We start from the raw sequence: 20,924 nt of genomic DNA on the forward strand, positions 1-20,924 counted from the left end.
TAAAAGTAAATGTACAACAGGGGAGTTCATTGGAGTTCTTTGACCCTTTGTAAACCTGACTTATTCCTGTGCTAAATGTAGTGCTGAACTATACAGATGGGAGTATTCTCAAAGACTAAGATGCTAAATTACTGCCGAAGTGTGTGACTGGAGCTGTCCTTGGTTGACCTTGGGTGCAGCTCCAGAGGGAACTTTTAAGTAACAATTAAGGGCAAAGCTGGTAACCCAACACAAATATTATTGCATTACAAGCTAGCAGCCTATAAATCCCCTCCTATTTTTGAGCCCCCAGAAAAAAAATACATGCTAGGTTCCATATGGAGGGGGCATATCATGTGAGCTCAAAAAGCTATAGACCTATTTGGACTTTTTTACTACTTTAGTCTTCATATTGGGAAACTACGGAAAGCTATAAAGGTTACATTCCTTCCTACTACTTGCTACTGTGTGAAAAACAAATTGAAAGTGTAGCTGCCCAAAACTCTGTCATGTGCATTTTATTCTGGGCACTTTCTTTTTCTTCCTCCTTAGAAAATTGAATCCCCAGATGTGTCTGACTAAATAACAGAGGGGGCTGAATTGTCTCATTTTTCTGTCAAAGAACCAGAAACAATGACTGTGTAAAGACAGTAAGAAGGGTTTTTGTTTTAATTCTATTAACCACACTGAACACTGCCTGGAATCAGACTCTAAAGAGCATTCATTCAGCTGCTTTCACATATTATAAAGCATAAAGTTAACTTGGACATGCTATTTACTTTTGTTTTTGTTTATCATGGTTTTAATTCACTCAAGAATTACTTCACACACACACACACACACACACACAGACACTATCTGTGCCTTTTGGGGCAAGAGCAAGGAGCATTCAAAAAAAAACATTCAACTGAGTTAAAAATTATCAAAATCCTTTCATTTTTTCCTTTTCTTTTTTCTCTCAGATATTATAAAAAAATCAAATAATAAAAAGATCAAAACAATAGTACCCTTCTTGGGTACCCTCAGAAAATACTTCTCCCCTTTTAAAAAACAAACCAAATAAAAACAGTTTTTCTGATTTCATTCATGTCATCTTTCAGTCTTAAAATAAACTATACAAAATGCCAGATTAGCTATTCTTTTTTTTTCAATTCAGTGTTCTCTTTTGAAATCTCTAATTCACAAGACTGCAACATATTGGAAGAGTGGGAATCAGCATAAAATATTTATTATCATTAGCATGTGTCTCTCTGCTTAACTAATCATTAGTTCTGCAAGCTGCTGGATGGGCAGCCCTAGAAAGTGAAGTCCTCTCTGTACAAGAAGAGAGAGCAAGCTTCTTCATTCTGCCCCACCAATGTGTCCTAACTGGGACCTTGAGACTGAATTAATCCCTGTTCAATTCTTGGCCTCCCTGTGGAGTCTTCCAGCAATGGATATGTCTTCATTGCAACAAAACACCTGCAAATGGCCCTGTCAGCTGACTCAGGCTTGGGGCCTATAAAATTGCACCATAGACATTAGGGCTCGGGGTGGACCCTGTTTAGGGGTGGGGGTTCCAGAGCCCAGGCTCCAGCCCAAACCTAAACTTCTAAACTGCAATTTTGTAGCCCCACAGCCCAAGTCAGCTGTCACGGCCATTTACCGGTGTTTTGTTGCAAAGTAGATGTATCCAATATTACCAGTTAGTGCCAAGTGTGGTGGCATTTTTTGTGATGTGGACATTTGTCCTCCAGCAACTGGACTGAGAAAACCAAACTAATTTTACCATAGGTAACCAATGGGTCGTCAGAGGATATTTGATTGGATCAAATCCATCTTGATGGAAAACAGTGCAAAGATCTAAATTTCTTTTCAGTTTCCTAAATCTTTCAGTTTCTCTCACAATCACTCCTGCTTTAATGGAAGATAGACGGTCTGATTCAATTCTCACACAAGTTTTTATACTGATGTAACCCAATTGACAACAATAGAGTTACTCCTGATTTTATGTTGCTATGAGAAGAGAATGAGACTCAGCAACTGTAGCCTACAAAACACACTCTCTCTGTAGGAAATGGTTTGCTACTTGTACAATTGGATTTCCAAGAGCAAATGGCAGCTTATTTTATTATTATGTATTATATTAAAATAATATCTAGAGAGCCCAACTGAGACTGAGGCCCCAAGATGCTAGTGCTAAAGGTGTACAAAGTAAGAGTCCCTGCCCTGAAGATTTTACAATCTAGACAAGACCAACAAATAGTAGGAGAAAGGAAATTTGCTGCCCCCATTTTACAGATGAGGAACTGAGGCACAGAGAGCTCAAGTGACTTACTCAAGGTCCCATAGGAAGTCTTCTGGCAGAGTCAGAAATAGAACCCAGATCTTGTGAGACACAAACAAGGGCTTTAATCTTAAGGGCTTGTGTTTGTTCTACTGTCCAGAGATTCTGCTCTGTCATTCATAATGCCTTCCTTCTGCTGTGAGCACTGAGAGAATTAACTGCAAACAACATTAAATATAAAGAGGAGGAATAGTGCCCTTCCTGATTTTAACTTTTTATCTTTTATAACATTTTTGAAAGCACTTTTGAATTTTAATAGTAATAAAGCTATTAGTATGTGACTCTCCCTCACTGATTTTTTGCTCTCTCACTCCTGCTTCAAAGCTGGCCATTTTATATTATTTGCCTACACTCCCTCAGACTCTATTGAGTCTGCACCAAAGAGTAATATAAAAAGCCTGAAGGTGGCTTACAGATACTGCAATGGTTAAACTTAAATATTAGAAGCTGGTAATAAAATGAGCTGAAAGATCCTTCACTGAAAAGCAGATGAAAGTAAAAAAAAAAGGGGGGGGGGCAGGTAACTGAATGTGAAAACGTGTGTGTTCTTTAAAATGTACCAGAGCTAGGTGAGGGTCAAAGAGGCAGTGTGGAATGGGAGCTTAGATCAGGTCTCCACTAGGTATACCTACTGTGGAGCGGACAGAGCTCCAGCCCATTCTGCTGTGAAGTCCAACAGTGCTCTAGCAACTACTCCTCCATCCCCTCCTTTGGAGCTCTGCAGAACCCCAATGTAGGGAGAAGGAGAGACTGCATTAATCGAGGCTGGGATTTTGAAAAATCACTGAGTTTTGACCTAACTCTGCTCCTATTGAGTTCAATGGGATCAATGGGAGTTAGGCCATTGCTGAGTGCTTTTGAAAACCCTTCTGTAATGTTCTGGTTAAGAAGTCATGCTATCAGAAATTAAGGAATTTCAATAGTAAATACTCAGCCTACATGGTTGCCACCTTGAGCATATGTCCTAAAATATTTATTAATAATTTGCCAAAAGCTATAATACAAACTGGAATTGGCTCTCACAGCATATGGATTTATACTGCATCACCGTAGGACCTGTATTTGTGACCATTTTGTGTAAAATAGAGTTAAATTTGGATCAAATGTGACAGCCCTTGTAAAAAGGGACAGCTGAGAGATACAGCTGGCACAGAGGCAGCTTCACCACAATAAACATTAGCTCTTTTCTGTCTATTTTCTTTCTACAATCACAGCCACTTCTGTCCCCCTTTCATGTATTCTGAAAAAAAGTTGGAGGCAAGACAGCTCCTCTTATGTTCTGCAGTTACATAAACAAAATCAGGCTTTTACATTCAAAGAGATTCATACCTAGGACTAAGCCAACAGTTGAGTTCTAAATCCAAATGCCCCCACTGCCCAATACTTAGCATTCAGGGGTGGTCGAGTTTGTAACTGAGCGACCTCGCCGTGGTGCAGCAAGAATTCAGGGATTTATTGTATGCTATTGGCATTCATCAAGTCCTTTTTGGTGCTCTCTATCTCAAAGTGCTTTACAGAGCAATTAACTACATATTGTACCTACAGCACAGTTCCACTGAGGCCATTTAGAGCAGTTTTCATGCCCTTAACAGATCCTAACCCTTAATCTTACATGATTAAAGAATAGTTAGGAATTCTGAAATCCAAAGCTAAACACAAAACAAGGGAACACCATGCTCTCTTTTTTTATATGCATTTGCTTTATATATGTAACTACATAGATATTAAAATAGGCTTTCAAAAGTGCCTATCCAAAGCTTTACCTGCAACTGGCACATTATATATAGGTCAATTTTAAAAGCAATGGCTTCCATTTTTTGTTACCATAGTTTGGGAGTGCAATCATTGTGGACAACATTTTGCATCCTTGACTAATTATAAGTGCACTTTAGTCCCTTAGCTGTCTAAAGCTTGGGGAGAGGGTTAGGCTTCAGAGTCCAAGCTCCAGCCTGAGATGGAACATCTACACAACTATTTTTAACAGCCTAGCACGAGCCTCACAGCCCAGGGCTCTGAAATTCGCCATGTTGGGCTCTGAAACTCACTGCCATGGGTGATGGAGAATGGCGATTGGTATGTAGTGTAGCTATATCCCCAAATGCCTGACTGCACCTCCAGATCAGGTGCAGTCCTTAGACATCTAAATGACCTAAAATGTACACATAAATAACCACACCCACACAATTTAAGAAACAAAGGCCTTCTTAAGGCCAGGCTATAAATCAGGCCTTAAATACTGGGGCTGTCAATTAATCACGTTTAAATCAAGTGATTAATGCAAAGCAAATTAACTAGATCAAATAAAATAATTGTGATTAGTTGCTGTTTTAATTGCTCTGTCAAATAATAATAGAATACCAATTTAAATTTATTATAAATATTTTTGGATATTTTTCTACATTTTTCAATTGACCTCAGACAAGTACTGCAATGCAACCTCTTTATCATGAAAGTGCAACTTACATACGTAGAATTATTTTTTTAACATAACTGCACTCAAAAACAAAACAATGTAAAACTATAGCGATAACAAGTCCACTCAGTCCTACTTCTTGTTCAGCCAGTCAATAAGACAAACAAGTTTGTTAGCATTTACAGGAGATAATGCTGCCTGTTTCTTATTTACAGGGCTGGCTCTGGCTTTTTTGCCGCCCCAGGCAAAAAAGCCTTACGCCGCCCCCCGGCAGGGAGCGCAGCAGGGGAGGGCGGCAAGCCCAGCCGGGGCCTCGCTCTCCCCGACCGGCCGGAGCGCTGCGAGGAGGGCAGCAAGCCCGGCTGGGGCCCCATTCTCCCTGGGTGAGCGCCGCCCCCCTCCAGGTGCCACCCCAAGCACACGCTTGGTAGGCTGGTGCCTGGAGCCGGCCCTGCTTATTTACAATGTCACCTGAAAGTGAGAACAGGAATTTGCATGGCAATGTTATAGCCAGCATTGCAAGGTAATTACATGCTAGATATGCTACACATTCATACATTCATTCATACATAAACATTCATTTATACCCATTCATGCTTCGACTTATAGGCTCTAAAGTTTTACATTGTTTTTGAGTGCAGTTATGTTAAAAAAAAATAATTCTACATTTGTAAGTTGCACTTTAACGATAAAGAAATTGTACTACAGTACTCATGTAAGGTCAATTGAAAAATACTATTTCTTTTGTTTATATTTTTTACAGTGCAAATATTTGTAATAAAAAATTATATAAAGTGAGCTCTGTACACTTGTATTCTGTGTTGTAATTTCAGATGTGAAAGTAGAAATAGGGACTTACCAGTACAGGGCTGGGTTGGGGCCAGCTCTGGTCCCCAAAAGGGGCGGGGCCTCGGGCAGAAGGGGCAGGGATGGGGGGGGGGTCAGAGCCAGCCCCAACCTGCCCTGTACCAGTAAGTGCCCCCCGCCGGGGTAGCAGTGGCAGCCAGGGGCTCCAGCAGCAGTTTAAAGGGCCCAGGGCTCGGCCGCTGCTACCGCCCTGGGCCCTTTAAACCGCTGCCGGAGCCCCCGGCTGCTGCTGTTACCCTAGGGCTCCAGCAGCAGGCCTTCGGCAGCTATTTAAGGGGCCGGGGCCGTAGAGGCAGCGGTAGCCCCGGGCCCTTTAAATAGCCCCCGGAGCCCTGTCACTACTCCAGAGCTCTGGGGGCTATTTAAAGGGCCCAGGACTCTCCTGCTTCTACTGCCCCGACCCTTGAAATAACCCCCAGAGCCCTGGGGTAGCAGCGGCAGGGCTCTGATGGCTATTTAAAGGGCCCAGGGCAGCAGAGGCAGCCCTGGCCCTTTAAATAACCCCCGGAACCCCGCCGCTACTCCAGGGCTCCAGCAGCAGGGCTCTGGCGGCAATTTAAAGGGTCTGGGGCTCCAGCCGCTGCTGGGAGCTCCAGGCCCTATAAATTGCTGCCTGGGGAAGCCAGGCAGCCCCAGTACGGCATACTGGCTCGCCATACCAGGGCATACCGGCTTACTTTCGCTGTGTAATTGAAAACAATATATCTGAGATAATAGAAAAATATCCCAAAATATTTATAATAAATTTAAATTGGTATTCTATTTTTAACAGTGTGATTAAAACTGCAGTTAATGAGAACTTTTTTTTTTAAAATCTCACGATTGATTGTGATTATTTTTTTTATCATTTGACAGCCTTACTAAATATACGTTGTGACAAAGTCCCTCCTCTATCTTGGTGGGTCCTGCGCTTATTGGCGGATTTTCTTGCCTCAGAGATTCACCATGTGGGTTGGGGAACAGCCCAGAGACCTTCCCCTCTGGAAGAACCCATAGTCCAGGTCAATTGGGAGCTTTGGGGGGAACCCGGGCCCGCCCTCTACTCCGGGTTCCAGTCTAAGGCCCTGTGGACTGCAGCTGTCTATAGTGCCTCCTATAACAGCTGCATGACAGCTACAACTCACTGGGCTACTTCCCCATGGCCTCCTCCAAACACCTTCTTTATTCTCACCACAGGACCTTCCTCCTGGTGTCTGATAATGCTTGTGCTCCTCAGTCCTCCAGTAGCATACCCTCTCAGCTCCTTGCGCTTCTTGCTCCCAGCTCCTCACACCACAAACTGAAGTAAGCTCCTTTTAAAACCCAGGTGCCCTGATTAGCCTGCCTTAATTGATTCTAGCAGCTTCTTCTTAATTGGCTCCAGGTGTCCTAATTAGCCTGCCTGCCTTAACTGGTTCTAGTAGGTTCCTGATTACTCTAGTGCAGTCCCTGCTCTGGTCACTCAGGGAACAGACAACTGTTCAGCCAGTGACCAGTATATTTGCCCCCTACCAGACTCTTGTACCCCACTGATCTGGGCCTGTCATAACGTACATTTCTGTTGCACTTGGTCTGAACTAATGGAAGGAGAGAGAAAGAACAAACGAAAAAAAGACAGACGTCAATTTTGAGCAAGAACTAATTTTTTAACTAGATTATATTTTAACTGGATAATTTCTCATGGGACAGCAGCAGCTGAAATGACTACTACTGAACCCCAACCCAATGCTTTTTCAGGGTCTCTTTTGTCAGCCACTTGTCTGTCTGCCTGTGGGAGATGTACAGAGTTTTCTGTCCTTGGACCCCCTTTTCTTCTTCCTTTACACCTCATCCCATCTTAGTTTCTCGTGTCATCTCTGTGTTGAAAATTCACATTTATACCTCTCCACACCTGCCTGTCCTTCCCTAATTGTGTAACATACCATCTTGGATCACCCACCCACAGCTCGACGTCAACCTACCTAAAAGTAAGCTACTTATTTTTTCTCCTAAACTCTCCCCTTTTCCTCATTTTCTCTATGGCTGTTGACAATACTACCCTTCTCCTGCTATCTAGAACTCATAATCTTGGTATCTTCTTTGACTATTCCCTCTCTTTCTCCTCTCTCATTTAGGTAATCCGTATATTTTGTCACTTCTTTCAAAAATATAACTCTTTTTCTCCATCTCAACAGGTAAACCACTCATCCATGCCTTGTCATCTCCACCCCTGACCACTGTAATCTCCTTCTCTCTGGGCTCTTCGAAGTCACATCATTGCCCTCTCATCAATTCAAAATGCTGCAATCAAAATTCTCTTCCTTGGCCATAAATTACATCATGTCATTCCATTCTCTGAATTGTTCAACTGGCTTCTTCTTGCCCACCAAATCTAGTTTAAACATCTCATCCTCCTCTTCAAGTCCTATACCACACATATTGTCTCCTATGCCATTCCCACCTTGTCCCCTTCTTTCCAGTGATGTCTGCCTCTGTACCGCTTTGTTTCTCTCTCAGACTCCTGTCTTCATGCCTCCTTTCATGCTGGCCCTGTGCACAGAACAACCACACTATCCCAGTCCTCAAAGTTCTATTCTCTATTCTTCAATTCCTTCCCAAAGATTCACTTACTGTAGATATTACTTCTGAAAATATAGTGTGTGATACTTACATATTAGTCCTCCAACAATCCTCATACAGGATAGAAGTTCTGTAATTCCCTAGTACTACTTTATCTCCCTGTTTTTGGAACAGTGTATACTGAAGTTTCTTCCCAACTTGCAAGATGGTTAATCTTCAAGGGATGTCAGGTTTTGGTTTGGGCACAGGGAAGCTAAATAGCCCAGTTGTCTATTAGACCCTGAAAGAACACTCATATTGTAACATTTCAGTCCAATTTCAGGGAACAGTGGTATCCAAAAGCCAAAATTTGGAAGCAAAGCCTTTCCTTTCCCACTCAATTTCATTTGGTAAACTTTTCCTCCTCACCCATTAAATCAGGTCATTCTGGCTTCCCAATGCCACTGCCCATGACTAATAATAATCACTACCATATTTTGCTAGAAGTTCAGAAACCTCTACCCAAAGAGGGATAAGTGGCCTCCTTTATTGTTCAAGTAGCACTCTTAACATGCCAAGACTTTGGGATTCTGATACATCAACACATCAAACTCACCTTAATAGGGGTAGGACTCTGAGAAAGCAAAGCTCCAGTTACCTTCCCCCTAGATTTGTGACTGTGTGAGTGCAAAGGTGGCAGGCCAGACAGATGTAGAAGGAAAGGGATAGCCCAGCTGTGAAAAGGAACAGAAAGGGGTATTGTTAATGTATTCGTTTGGTTTTTTAAACAAAGCATTATTTGGTATAAAGGCAGATTGCATGCTCACTCTCTGAATCAATGACCAGTATTCAATCACTGGACTGTGCTAGCTTGTTCTTAGACATATAACTAAGAAAACATTTTGTGAAGCCAAAAAAACAGTAAAGTTGACAGAACCCCTACAGTGTGTGTGGTCCCCACAATGAGAGAACTCTTCATCTCAGGAGCTAGTATCTCAGTTTGGTGTTTAGCCATGTTTTATACAGTTCCAGCAGGTGTAATAAATGTCAAATGGACTAGTATAAGTGGTGCTGCCCTCTTGCTGTCTTGTCTGCCTGGCTAGAATTCTACTTATAAAATACATCAACAGTTTTTAGAGGAGGGGAAATTCTCACTCGGTCTGTCAGTCCAATCCATAAATATTTCCCCTAACACCACACACACACACACACACACACACACGTTGAGCTCCAGGACACAAAACCTTCTGAAATCAGTGACAGCCCTGTTTAATTATTATGATTGTTATTTATTTGCATTGCACTGCAGTGTGCAAATTGTTTCACAGGTATTTATAAAGACACAATCCCTGCCCCACAGACTTGATAGTCTACAGAGGCACCAAAGAGAACCCCTGACTGGTCTGTAGTAAAAGGGCTTGTGTTTGCTCTGTAAAGGATATTTGTGAGAGAGCTTCTGCACCCTTAATGTTTACAGAATAAAAGAATACTCAAATAAATCATTAGATCCTTGCTTGCTAAGTCTTGTTTTGCTTATTCTATGATGAAAATTCAATATACATTTAAAATTCATTCATTTCATTTGCCAGTAAACAAGGAATTGATGCACTGGGTCAGAAAATCTTGAACTTGGAAGAAAGAACATGTGTTATTTCAAACTAAATGAAGCATGAAAAGTTTAGTTTGGTGGTGAATCTTATATGGCTGAATTTTCCATAAAGTAATAAACAGTCACTGAAATGGGTTTGTATTCAGACACACAAGCTGTGGTTTAGCCCCACAGGTAAGCTCAAGTTTGACGTGGGTTAATATAAAATACTCCTTGACGACTTGTTGCGGTAGCTGAAATCTTATGCTTGGTGAACCAGTAAGAGGGTTCAGATCCAATTCTTCCACAGTTCCTGAAGCTGGAACTGGTCTGGTCAGTCAATGCCCTACTTCATCAATCCTGTGTGCCTGCTCAGTCTGAGTTTCACTAAGAAAACAGTAAGGGAGTCCTGAGACACACAGACATAACATAAATAAAAAAATACATTCATGTTTCCAACTGTCCACACATTCTCAAGCAAGTTGCACCTATGTTATATTACTCAGCATGTGGTTTCAATTGTAACAACAATGCACATTTGTTCAACTACATGCTGCCTGCTAACTACACTACTAGCTATGTTTAAATATGGCATGGCCTATGACTGACTCCCTTTCAGGGGTCAAGTGTCTGGCATGCGCTTGCTATGTTATGGTCAATATAATCTTATAGATTACCCAAGCAACAGATCTAGACTCTTTGATGTCATGAAGGCTTATATATACACACTGTGTATGTACCTTTAGGGAGGGAGAAAGGGAAAAGAAAGAGAAAGCTCGATGTCCCTGTAGGCCTTTCCAGCATTTGTCGTTCTCTTTTCATTTGGATTTACTTGAAACCGTCTTTCCCATAAAGAATTAAACAACAACATTCCCCACCACTCACCAAAACGAGTTCATCACCTCTTAACTGGTGTTCACAAGGAAACTTTTCTTCTTTTACACCACTGACATGTTGCCTTTCTCTGCAGGAAAGCTGACAACGAATGTTACACCATGGAATTTCACAGCAATATTTGATAGGACTTAGTCTCTATCAAAACATTTATGTTCATGGCTTTCAGTGTTCCAGGCTCATGGATTTATGACATGGCCTATATTTTTGCTTTTAGTTCCTGCACCCTCGTAGTGCGGAGATAAAAGGGTAAATAGAATTAAACATCCTTTGATAAAGCATACCCTATTTTACAATTGTCGTGGATTATTTAACAATAAAAGGGGGCTGTATCCATCAGTCTACTGGAAAAAGAAATTGATCCCTGCCATACATCTTGGATATGCTTTATTCTTCTCTTGAGCCATTTTGCTTAATTGTTAATATATTAGTCTATTAGTGCTTCCTGTCATTTCCCAATATTAGACCCTGTTTTCAGTTGTTTATAACTCTGTGAAATTTAACTATTTGGGCTGAAATTTTACATGCCTGATTCAGGGTGGCTTTTTTTCCCCTCCTCAAACCAAATGGCTCAGCCACTTCCAGGTACAATATGTTGTTTTGCCCAAAGGTCTTTGAAATGCTCTAGCACCCTCATGCTTAGGAGCTGGCACTTGTATAGCCTTTGTGTCAGGGATGTGCCTTTTGCGACCCCCATGAAAATCTGCCCAAATTTGCCAAAAGCCTTTGGGAAAAAATCAATTTGCACATGCTCAGTAAAGCCTTCTTAGAGTTCACCAGCTAAAATAGTACATGATTATATAATAAAAGACTGCATTCAGAATACATACACACAAGGGGGCCAAATTTACATTGCAGAGGCAACCTTCAGTCTTACATTTCCGAACTTTTGAGCGCTTGACTTCGCAACCTTAATAATGTTCTTTTAATGTACCTTTCTATGTGTAATTAAACAAATCAGTTCAGGACACATTTGTTTCTTTTGCTCCTGGAAACAACCTTTAAATATATTTCTCCGATCCATGTGACACAAAAACTCCAGTTTGGAAAAAGTTCCCAGCAAGATCAGAATTTAACGAATGAGGCTATTAAAAACTGCAAGAAAAAAAAAACAAAACCAAAAAGCTATTTAAAGATTTTACATCCATCTCCACTGTAAAATATGCCATCCTGTTTCTCCTACCCTCCAGTCTCTGGGGCATCATCTGGCTGCCACAATGGAGCCACGTCTTGCAACCACACCTGAGATTTTCATGGAGCCACTTCAGTCACAGAAAAAGATGGTCCCAAGCATAATGAACGAGGGCTCTGTTTTGTGTTGCAATATAGATCAAATCTTTCCAGTGAAAGTCCCAGAAAAGAAGGATAGGTTTAAAGGTTTATCCACCCCCAAAGAATGTTCTCTCCACAGCAAAGTCAAGTGTTTTCTATAGACATCAGTATACAGAACCTTCAACAAAATGGGAGCTCTTGGTTTGCTAGAATATCAGTCCTCAGCTGAAAGAATGTAAACTTGAATTATAATGGGACCCAAAGAGTATCCCCACAAACACACTGGGTGAAGAAAGTAGGATTTGTTTAGTATTAGGTTTCCTCAGAGTTTCCCCTAGGTATACTCAGTTTACATTTTCTAATTCAGTTTGTCCCCTTTCAAAGTCTTTGAGAGTTTGCAGGTCTTCTTGCAAAAATTTAAAAAAACTAAGACAACGTGGAAAAGGCCAATGACCAAATCACATTACTATAACTTGGTAGACATGTTTTATTACATATCACCGATAAACTGAATAAGATGGATCCGCTAAGTACAGGAATGTGATGGTTGTTATCACTATCTTATGCCACAGCTCACTGGGCACTCATGTTGCTTACATACTGAATGGGCTGGGAGCTAATATTTTACAGCCAGAGTAACAAGCTAAAGGTGAGTAGCTGATAGGAACAGAAGTGGCATGAGGTAGACTCCTTTACTGCTTTGGGAAGTTGAATAGTAGTCATTTACTGACAGATCCTGGTGCCTCTAGAAATAGGGTCATTTATTGAAGCAGAGAGCATTTTAAGTAGCCCAGAATTCCCATCATGCTCTCTATCTATCTGGTATCTTATAAACCATGCCCCTCATCATAGCATCAGAACTTCCATGGAAGCTAATTACTCAGCACTTTTGAAAATCAAGCCATTATTTAAGTGGCCAAATAAATACTTAGAAACCTAATTCTATTTTTTGAATATCCTGGCATAGATGTCTAAATAGAAAAAGACAGAGTGGAAAAAGTACACATGAGATCAACAGTGGGCATGCTAAAGTCATCTTTGGGGGGAAATTGTTAGTGACATGTAAAAATGGGGACAGTTAGATAAGGATAAATGTCAAAGTAAGCAAGTCCCACATGCTAGGGCATACCTCAGAAAGGAATAATTGCTTGCTGATCTAAGAGGCGAGGATCATAGGTAATCACTCAACCAATTGACCTAGTGCTAGCAGATTGAAAGGTATTCAAGTGGAGCGAGCAGGAGCTAGGAATATGTGGAAGCAGCACACACAGGACCTGGAAGACAAGGGAGGGAGGCCTCACATCACAGAAGCACCTTCTCCAGACAACATTCCATGTAGTGTTGATGGGCTCTCGAGGCAGAGAAAGAGAGCGGCCCCTACAACAAATGGGGTCGGGGTGAAGAGGGAAGGAAGGAAGGAAACTGAAAGAAAAAAAAGTGTGTGGGTGTGAAACTGGAAGATACTGTATCTGAGAATAAAAACACCTCTACTTTCACCAAATGAAAATCACTCCACAATAAAGTTGTCGGGGCGGGGGCAAATTAATTTTGCATATGTGCAACATAAGCATGTGCAGGACACACTGCATTAAATAATAAAATTACACACGAAAGATCTGCTAAAAGCCTCAGGCCAGGCGTTGACAGCTAAAATACAAAGTTACACATTATGGGCCAAATTCAGCTAATCAGTTATACCCACATAGACACATGCAAACCTAGTTAGGCTATCAGATGCCAGAATCTGGCCCATAAAGCATATGGACATAAAGTATGTTTCCCTACTGCCTAAAGCAGGACAAATGGGAAGTGGAGGCTTACATTCTCTCAGCTCTTCCACTTAACAGATCAGGCATTTGTGAAAAGCAAATATTTTGATTTATCCACTTGCTTATTGTTCTAGTCTGTGGGTATTTCTTTTCCCATGCACAATGCCAATGAAGAAATAAATGTTTTAACCCCTTTATTGTAAAAGCTCGCTTGGAGCTAGGCTGGTGGTATCCTATTTCTTTAGCCAAAATTGGAAGTCAGCACTTATGGTCAGCCATGTCCAGCCAAGGCAGTCATGAAACAAAAAGCCTGACCACACATACTTGCTTCAGTCGGTAGCAGAAAATTCATCAGATACGTACTATGCTGCCCATACAGTATGATAGCTAAGGGTCCGTCTTAGGAGAAGTTTTAGTCAATAAATTGTCTGTTAGTTTTAGTTATTCTGCATGTCAGGTCATAGTTCTGCATTTCATTGTCCAGGTGGTTACAGATGTTTGCATATTTTTGTCCTTGTCTTTTCACCTCCTCAGCACTGATTTAAGAGTTGTTATTCTCGGCAAATAGAAAGTGTGAGAAAATCAAATCCATCTGTTTCTGCCAAAAAAAGGAAATGGAAGAATGGAATCAACAGAAAAATTCACTTGCTAAAAACCACTTACACACACCACAGAAGACTCTGCCAACAAAACCCGTGTTCAGACACGATGATCAAAGTAAACAAACTGCCTTCCTGGTAACAAATCCACATCACCTGTCAGTCTTGCCAGATGGTCAGTTGCCTTTGGTCAATTGCCACTTAACCAATTTGAGAAATGTTTGAAATCTACCCATCATAAGCTTTCAATTTCTGTATAGCACTCACAGATCAGTTCAGTGGCAGAAAAATACCAGGGATGAACCAGAGGTAATAATTTTACTATATAGATTCAAACCAAATTTATTTTTTAAATTTAAGGGGGGTGGGAAGTAGTTTTCAGGCAATCCTACCCATCACCATTTATGTTTTTAACCATAAAGAAAGGATACTCTGCTATTTACATACACATAGAAAGGGAGGCAGCATTGCCCAGTGGATAGGGTATGGGACCAGGACTCAGGAGACCTGGGTTCTATTCCCAGCTTTACCACTGGCCTGAAGAGTGACTTTAGCCAAAAGTCTTTGTGCCTCTGTAAAAAGAGAATAACAATGCAGACCTTTGTAAAGCACTCTCAGCTCTACTGATGAATAGCCCTAGATAAGAGCTAGGTATTATTATTACATCAGATAATATACAATTATATTTACATTAATAATTCCTAATCATAATGCACACGTTCATCAGATCCAATTAATGAAATAAATTTCCCTTTGGATTTTGTCACATTATTTACCTTTTGATATATAGCTTCTTAAGTGGGTGTACAGCCCATTATGTCTTTGATCCATAATCTCATTGAAGGTGCAGCATTTCTCATCCAATTTAATGCAGTATACTTCTTTTGCAATTAATTAAGCACAAACCCAGACACTTCTATTGCCATTGCTATTGAATTTCAGACACGTTTTAAAGGACATTGCCAGGATAAAAACTGTGGACCAGGTTCACTCTGGCTGCTTTGTGACACTCTACCAACAAAAAACAACCTAAATGGCCAGTTTAACTGGGTGTGTGGTTAATTTTTTTTTAATCACCACAGCAGTGCAAAGCAGGTATTGTACTGGTGAATCTGGTTCTGTTTTTTGTTTTTTTTTTTAAGAAAAAGTCCCTACTTATGATATTAACAAATATTTGCTTATTAAAACTAAAATAATTTTGAAAATCTGATTTACCGTTCAATATTACTACTGTTTGCTTACTAATTAGCTAAGCATGCTTTAGTGGAGTACAAGTGACAGAGTAAGGAATTTATTTCTTCTAGTCCTGGCTCTACCAATAACTCACTGAGTGACTTTGCGTAAGTTGCATAGCCTTTCTGTGCCTCCGTTTCCCCATTAATAAAATGAGAAGAAGAAGAAGAACAACAACAACATACTTATTGGAGAGTTGTGAGAAATTATGTTTTCCCCAGGTTAAATCCCTATTATTATTTTGCATTTCACTCAACTTGGATAAAGACAATAGTCAATGTGGCTTGCATTTACTCAGATTCCAGACAATTTTACTTTCATGTTTTCATGGACTGGCACAACACTGTAGTATTTGAGCTGACAATACTGAATGGGCATGTTCATTTAAAAAAATCTGCTACAATTGTTAAAAGGTCATGGAAACATTCTGTTTCTCATAGGTTTTACAAAATCTTGTTTTTACAAAATCCAATTCCTGAGCAAGCTGTGATCTGGTAGTGTTCCTTTATGACCAGTCCCCACCCTGCCTTTTCCTTACCAACTCTGCATGTTGGGTGTGGGGAGGTAGAACCTGTTTCTCCTCTTGCAACTGCAACCTATGGTAGGTATTAGGTAGCCTAGGAGAGGGAGTAAGGTGGAGTCCTTAAGCCCCTTTATTCCCTTGCACAGGCAGTGAAGATCTAGCGGTAGAGGCTCTCAATTGGAATTCTAAACTACTACTAACTGGGTACTTTGTTATTCAAGATTCTGGAACATAAACTAGGAAACAACCTTGAATTGTAAGGTTTTCTCTAAAAATTTTCAGTTTCACCCAACATCCATTAGAGATCTGTATGATGATGCAAGAACCCCCAGTCTTTTAGATGTAATGAGACACACATTCCAGTAGTCAGCACTTGCCTTTCCCACATATTGAGAAAAATCCCTTTCCCATCACACTTTATATTAGACTGGGCACCCAGGCACCTTTTGCTTTCACAGCGGATCAGAACCTCCCCTTCTCCCCACCTCTTTCCACAGCCATCTAACAAATCAGAATCATGGAACCATAGTTCGTTCATAGTCTTCTGATTGAATGGTTCTCTTTTTAGATGAAAACAGGAGAAGATTATGTTTTTCTCTTATTCACTGCAAAAAAGTATTCCCCTTTCTGATCATAACTATTTGGGTTTTTTAACCTGAAAACCAACTGAAAGAACTTTTTAGATAATTAGAGAGTATCCCTGTCCCAAAAGGAAGTATTGGAAATAAATCCTGTGAATGCAAAAACACTCTTCAGTTGTATAAAATTTGTCATTGGCAGTAAAAAAAAAGTTTATTTAGTTCAATCTAGTACTTCAGAGGAAACGCTGTTTAAATTATGACTCATGACTAAGGATTCATGTCATCAAAAATAAGTGGAACATTTCTAACAGCCCAATACAGAACCAAGGGCATTCTAGGCATCAACACTACTGGACCTGTGAGATTTCCACTGCTGCAGGTGATTTGTAGAAAACACCATGCTATACTGAAAGGCACAGATCTGATTTCTAGGAAGAAAATGTACTTATAGTGTGGGTTTCCTTTTTGTAGTATTTTTTTCTGTGCTTCTTTCTAGTCAAACTGTGACTCAAGTTTTAGGAGTCTTATTAGTGTTTAAAGTATTATTTTCATTGAAGATTGTAAGTAAATAAAAGAGGCTCTATCTAGAAGCTCTGGGCCACGAGACAATACTCCCCATCCCCATGAATGCATTCCACCAGCATCCTTTCTCCAGGGATAAGCCAATGAGGCTTTACCAAGCGCCGCTGTGTGAGGGAGCGGGCTGAGGCCATATCCACTAGACCCCTCTGAGGCTTTCTTTCTACCCACATGGGGATGGTGACTATCCCACGCCTCTTCTTCCGCCCTCCAACCTTGGTCCAACCACAGAATTCAGCGGCCTCACAGTCTATCACCGGGCAGTCACAGCTCTTATGCCCCAGCTGTCCACAGCACCAGCATACAAGCTGTTCCGGGCAGCTAGGGGTTCCCTTGTGCTCCTCCTGTCGCTTGTCTACTGGCTTCCCAGCAGGGTGCTCATGGGGTTTCTTGCCTCCCTCTGGGTCTCGCAAGGTCCGATTCTAACTCTGGGGGAGATCTGCCCCTGCATATTACTCCGTCCTTTTGACCGCGGCTTCTACAGTGGCAGGCTGATGTTGCCACACCCAGACCTGTATGTTATCGGGGAGGCACTGCACAAACTCTTCAGAGATCATCTGATCCATGATCTGCCCACGGTTTGGGCATCGGGCCTCAACCACCACGTCATCCAGTCCATCAATTTCTGGGCAAAGGCTCAGGGCCGAACACCCCCTGCCCACCGGGCTGCCCGACACTTTTGCTGGTATTTTTCCTATGAAAGCTCCAGGCGGTCCAAGACGGCTGCCTTCACGGTGTCATATTCCCTAGCCTGGGCATCTGTCAGGGCCATATATGCGCCTCCCCAGCAAAATATGGGGCTAGCCACAGGGCCCACATTGTCCTGTCCCATCCCGCGCCCAGGGCCACCTGCTCAAAGGTGCCCAAAAAGGCGTTGGGTTGTCCGCTGGGGCCTTCTTACAGCAGCTGAGGCCCAGGGGGTGGGTGCTATCTCCCCCTACAGGACTCACCAGTTTCTGCAGGAGCTGCTGTTGCAACGCTGCCTGTTCTTTAATAAAATCCTGCAAAGTCTTTTGTTGCTTGGCCTGCCAAGCCAGTAGAGCTTGCCTCTCCAGCTGGTAGGACTGCTGAAAGGCCTGCAGCGTCTTCTGCATCTCCCCGTGTTGCTCCGTGAGCCACTGCAGAGTGCCCTCCATCTCCGGGTCACCAAACTGTGTCTCTGACAAAAGATCCTGGACAAGCCCCCACATGTAACAGGATTCCATGACCTGCCTTTCTTCCTGGGGCCCTCTTGCCCTCCCCAATAAGGCTCGGAAAGGCTTCAGGGTTATGCAACGCCCATGTCTTTATTTACTTATTGTCTCACCACCAGTATCCACCTATATACAAGCTTTACAGGTTTGGTTATGTCCCTTACAGGCAGGGTCAGAACTTCAGCTAGGAAGCCTCTAGCTCCCTTCCTGACTAATTTCTCCCTTGCGCGCGCGCGCGCACACACACACACACCCTCCCCCTTCCTTCTGGCTCCCTCCCAGCCTTTATAGCCCTTGGCTTGTCAGGCCAGCAGGTGTTGCCAATTCTCAGGCCAGCATCAGGCCTTTTCCATCAGCCCCACTCTGCTTCCCTTGATTGGAGCTGACCAGGCAGGGGCTAATTAGGTGCTTCTGCACCAGCACCCTGTTACAGAATTATATAGTGCATTCAGCATTCTCTTTGGCCAATAGAAAGTATCAGTCAGTTGCTGTTCACAATACTTGGTAGCACCCAAATAGTCTATGAATGCATTATATAATACCAAAAAAAAAAACACAGCCAGGGAGGCCTTAGAAAATATATGGAAAGTGTAATGCTGACAAAACTCTGTTAATAATAAGCACACTTCTCTCCTTACAGCAACTATGGGTGGTCCTCCAAAAAAAATCTGACTGCTAGCTGGCTAACTGGCAAATTCAAAACCAAATATCTGCCATCACCTGTGAAAGGAGTGAGACACTCCAAAAACAACGAGGAATCCTTGTGGCACCTTATAGACTAACAAATTTATATGGGCATAGGCTTTCGTGGGCTAAAACCCAATTCATCAGATGAATGGAGTGGAAAATACAGTAGGAAGAAATATAGAGCAGTACATGAAAAGATGTTAACAGTCAGATGGGTCACTACAAGAACTAAAAAAAAAAAAAAAAAAAACCTAAATTTCCCTATGCTAATTTGCCCCTACTGTTACTCACACCTTCTTGTGAACTGTTTGAAATGAGCCTCTCTGATTACCACTACAAAAGTGATTTTTCATCCTGTTGATAATAGCCCACTTTAATTGAATTGTCTCAACCCCCCACTTGGTAAGGCAACTCTCATCTTTTCATGTACTGCTCTTTATTTCTTCCTACTGTATTTTCCACGCATCTGATGAAGTGGGTTTTAGCCCACGAAAGCTTATGCCCAAATAAATTTGTTAGTCCATAAGGTGCCACAAGGACTCCTCGTTGTTTTTGCTGATACAGACTAACACGGCTACCACTCTGAAACCTGAGACACTCCAGTCTTCCACAGCCATTAGAACTTTGCAAAATTTCCAGCACTGGTAAGACTTCCCAACTCACACCTCCTTTGTTAGGCCTCATGACCCTGCCTGAATTACCTTGACACTGGGGATAATCATTCACCAGTTACAATAAGTGTTTCTGACATATCTGAATCAAATATATTGGACAGTCCGGATATATCACTTCAAGAACTCACACTGAGCTAGTTACATATTCCTGACCAAGGTTGGGGAGGTGGAAGTTGTGGGTACAATCATAAGATATACATCAACCAAAACAATAAGCATTCCTGCTGTTCACATCTAATATGGATAGGCACTGTATACGTTTCACATACAAAGTACTCATCAGCTAAATCAAAGCTTTTAATTATTGGGTAAGGTTGACTCATCTGAATACACAAAGGTAATCTATACTTTCTATTTTTTTAAACAACTTATCGAAAAAAAGAATCTGTAGGTAACCCCTCTCCACTACCCACCCAAAATATCAAGTATTGATCTCTGACTCCCCTGTCAGAATCAATTTATTCCCCAGTCAAATAAGTCCCTTTCATTCCTGCTTATATCAAATGTCCTTTCAGACCTCCTTCTAGGTCTCTGTCCCTCAAATAGACAGTGCATTGTGGGAAATGTTTGCTTTAGCATTTGCCATCAGGGATCTGGGATGAGGTATCAGATGACAGGCTTTCATCTGGATAGAATTTATTCATTATATCAGTACTTTATATTAAAGAAAGTGCACCAGTGTGAAAATATGAAGGGAACACACATTTTGGCTATTGAATAACCTGGAAATTATTAAAGTTAAAAGCTCCTGGGTCAGAGGGAGCAGCATCATGTTATTATAATAATATGTTAATGTTTCAGTCACGTAACCTCTGTCGGTCTTTGGAACACCTGTGATGGAAATGAGTTTTGCACTATTACAATGCTAACAAACAAAAGCCTAGTCAGTTTAAGTGCTTGAATCTGTTCATGGGATTGCTTTATTAGCTAATAAAACACATCCTGGCATAAATATAATAAAGATTTCATACATAATACTACCCTAAGTCAATTTTCAACAAATTATTCCTTTTTTTTATTATATTAGTCTCTATTTTCCTGTTTCTTAGGTTTTATTCAATACAGCTCTTGCTCAAGAGGTGGCTGATGCCACTGCAGTGAGATCGAAATTGTGGGAGTGCATGTCAGCTACTATATTATCTGTCATTAAAAAGAATACTGCTGGTGAATTTAACTCTTAAAAGTAAAGTAAAGTAAAATCTTGTCCAAGATCTCAGTCCCTCTTTTTTG

The 20,924-nt window shown here is 41.4% G+C and overlaps 1 long non-coding RNA gene across 1 annotated transcript in view; it reads right to left on the reverse strand.

Annotated features, from left to right (window-relative positions):
- The window catches only part of LOC117878599, a 144,054-nt gene that overhangs the window by 55,076 nt on the left and 68,054 nt on the right, over positions 1-20,924 (reverse strand). Inside the window, exon 2 of the long non-coding RNA XR_004646021.1 lies at positions 8,719-8,836. This is a non-coding gene — a long non-coding RNA (uncharacterized LOC117878599). The remainder of the gene's footprint in view (positions 1-8,718; positions 8,837-20,924) is intronic.

The sequence above is a fragment of the Trachemys scripta genome, chromosome 5, assembly GCF_013100865.1.
Source record: "Trachemys scripta elegans isolate TJP31775 chromosome 5, CAS_Tse_1.0, whole genome shotgun sequence".
Lineage (NCBI taxonomy): Eukaryota > Metazoa > Chordata > Testudines > Emydidae > Trachemys > Trachemys scripta.